The sequence below is a fragment of the Zalophus californianus genome, chromosome 1 (genome assembly GCF_009762305.2).
Source record: "Zalophus californianus isolate mZalCal1 chromosome 1, mZalCal1.pri.v2, whole genome shotgun sequence".
Taxonomy (NCBI): Eukaryota; Metazoa; Chordata; class Mammalia; order Carnivora; family Otariidae; genus Zalophus; species Zalophus californianus.
This window is the reverse complement of record NC_045595.1, coordinates 213,045,065-213,047,660: the sequence shown is the minus strand read 5'-3', so window position 1 is coordinate 213,047,660 and position 2,596 is coordinate 213,045,065. Positions and strand designations below refer to the sequence as shown.

Sequence of the window (2,596 nt, the reverse complement as noted above, 5' to 3'; positions counted from 1 at the left end):
ACACCCCCCCCCCTTACACCTCCTACATGTGGCCATCCTTCCTGCTCTCCCCCAAGTCCTCAAATTGTCCTCCCCAGAATCAAACACACCCTTCAAGGACCTTCTGTCCCCAAACTACCTTTCTCTTTTCTCTCTCCCACCCAGAAAATGTTTCACTCCCTCAGACCTTCCTAACCCAGCAGAGTGTTAGGAAAAATCAGCAGGATCCTTTTCTAATTCATACTCAAGAGTGAATGGTTGATGGGGCCTGCCAGAACCTGACAATCTAAATGCCCCTCCAATTGGTAGAGAATCAAAATAAAGCCAAACCCACAGGCCTGCCTGCACATTAGAATCACCTGAGGGTTTTTACAACATACCTGTGGAGGCCCACCCATACTACATCCAAATGCAGGGGGTGACCTGGAATCAGTAGCTTCATAAGCTCCCCAAGTGTTTAATGACCAGCCAGAGTTGAGAAGTACAGAGTTAGGGGAACGGTTCATGCAGCAGAGAGAGGAGAAGAGGCGGGGAGCTGTTCTTTCCGTGGTAATCACCAGGACTTGCTGAACTTCGTGTGCGGACGGCCACAACGCCTCCACAATACTTATGGAGCATCTGCTCAGGCCAGGCTCTGTCTGAGGCCCTGGAGGAGACAGCGGTGGACAAGACAGACCCAACCGATGCCCTCATGGGGCTCATGGTGTGGAAAGGCCTGATAGGCAGCTACGCCTTGACACAGGATCCATCAGAGCCCTGTGTGCTGGGAAGGTCCCTGGGAGGGGTGCTAGGAAAGCCTCTCAAACAAGGGGGCTGGGGGCCAGGCAGGAGGGAGCGAGCTGTGCTCAAGAACACTGCAGCCAGAGGGAACAGCATGTGCAAAGGTCCTGGGGCAGAGAGGGGATGATCTGAGCTGCAGGCAGGGGAGATGTGGGGGGCCTTTTAGGCCTGAGAACCAGCTTTCTTTCTCCGTGGAAACAGACGGAGCATCGCAAGATGCTGGGCCCACTCAGCTTTAGCAGGACTGGGTGGTCCCTTGAACACATACTGACAGTGCTGGCCATGTTCCGGAAACACTTCCAGGCACCTCTCTTGGGTCTGTCCTGGCCTTACGCTCTGACGGTGAGACTATGGAGGACAAGTCTGGAGAGCAGGCGTTCCCTTACGGCACGACGTGGGCACTCAAGTGTCAACGGTGCGTGTCCAGTGTGGACTGTGAGGAACCCTTCTTGGCTGCTGGGGAGTCACTCCAGCTGCTGGGTGCAATGGGAGGGCCCAGGTGAAGGAGGCCCCAAGAAGTCAGTGTCAGTGTCCCATTTGACAGAGTTGGAAACTGAGGCAAGGAGCCCAAAGCTCCAAGCTGGAACCTGGCCCAGACCCACCGGCCCTGAAAGCAAGGCCCCTGGCTCTCCTGCTCCCCCTCCCCGCTGTGACCTCACTACAGGGGCCCCAGTCCCTGCCCACAGCCCCCACCTCTTGTCCTCAGAGGGCCAACAGCACAGACTGACCCAGCTACAAACCACCCCGGTCCCCTGGCTGACAGGCCACAGATGAGGAGCCCCTGTGACAGCTGCTGGGGGGCGGAGCTGCTTCCTCCCCCCCCCACGCCCCCCACGAGGCATACAGCTCAGCCCTGAGGTCTCCCCCCAGGAGGGGCACGGGAGGGCGGGGAAGCCCAGGCAGGAGACAGAGCCGCAGTGTGACTGCTGTCCTCCTGGGTCACAGGAGCTGCTCCTTCTGTGTGCTTCCCCTCTGCTGGGATTGCCCCGGGACAGAAGTGCTGAGTGACGGCCCCAGCCCTGCAGTCCCTTCTTCGCCAGGGCTCTCCCAGCCCCCACCTGCCACCCCCACTGCCAGGGGCCTTCAGGATTTCTCTCCAAGCCCAGGGCTGAGTCATCCGGCCGTCCCAGGTTCTGAGGAGAAAAGACCCAGCCGAAGAAGCTGGGCCCACTCAGAAGGAGCCCCAGGAGCTTGGCAGGGGCAGCAAGGGCTCCCCCCAACGCACACACACACACAGACACATGCGTGCGCGCGCGCACACTGTCTCAGCAGCCATGCGCAGCCTAGAAAGTGCCCCGCCCTCTCCCAACCTCAACCAGTGTCTATAAGGTAGGGCTGGTAAGGGGACCTGCCTCTGGGGCTGAGGCCGAGCCAGAAGCTGTTCAGCCCAGGACCCCTCACCCTCGGCACCCGCCTCCCTGCCCTGCCCCACCCTACCTTCTGGAGGATCAGCAATGTTGGGCGGGGGCGTCCAGGCCCCACAGCAGGGTGTGTGTGAGCTCCCCCCCAGGCTGCTCCACAGGTGCCCCTCACCTCACCCCCATTGTGTTGTCTGAGAAGGCAGAGGCACGGGGTGTTTGGGGGCCAGAGGGCAGGGCAGCCCGATGACTTCACAGAGGCCATCCCAGCTGCTCAAGGGTCCCCCCCCCCATAGCATCATGTCCCTGGGAGCTGGTTGGGAAGGCGGGTCACAGCCCCCCACCTGCTGGATCAGAGCCTGCATTTATACAAGATCCCCAGCGACCCCAGCGACGGCAGGCACATTCTCACCTGAGAACCACTTTCTAGAAAGCTCTCCGGGTGGAGAAGGCAGCAGCTCAAATTCAGGAGTGCAAGC

At 60.0% G+C, this 2,596-nt stretch overlaps 1 long non-coding RNA gene across 1 annotated transcript; it reads right to left on the bottom strand.

The window, feature by feature from the left end:
• Positions 1-410: 410 nt before the first annotated feature.
• Positions 411-2,323, bottom strand: LOC113918296. Its single transcript, XR_003518514.1, has 3 exons — positions 2,197-2,323; positions 1,028-1,232; positions 411-625 (listed from the first exon to the last, which is right to left on the bottom strand). It is a non-coding gene; the product is annotated as an uncharacterized LOC113918296 (long non-coding RNA).
• Positions 2,324-2,596: the final 273 nt, after the last annotated feature.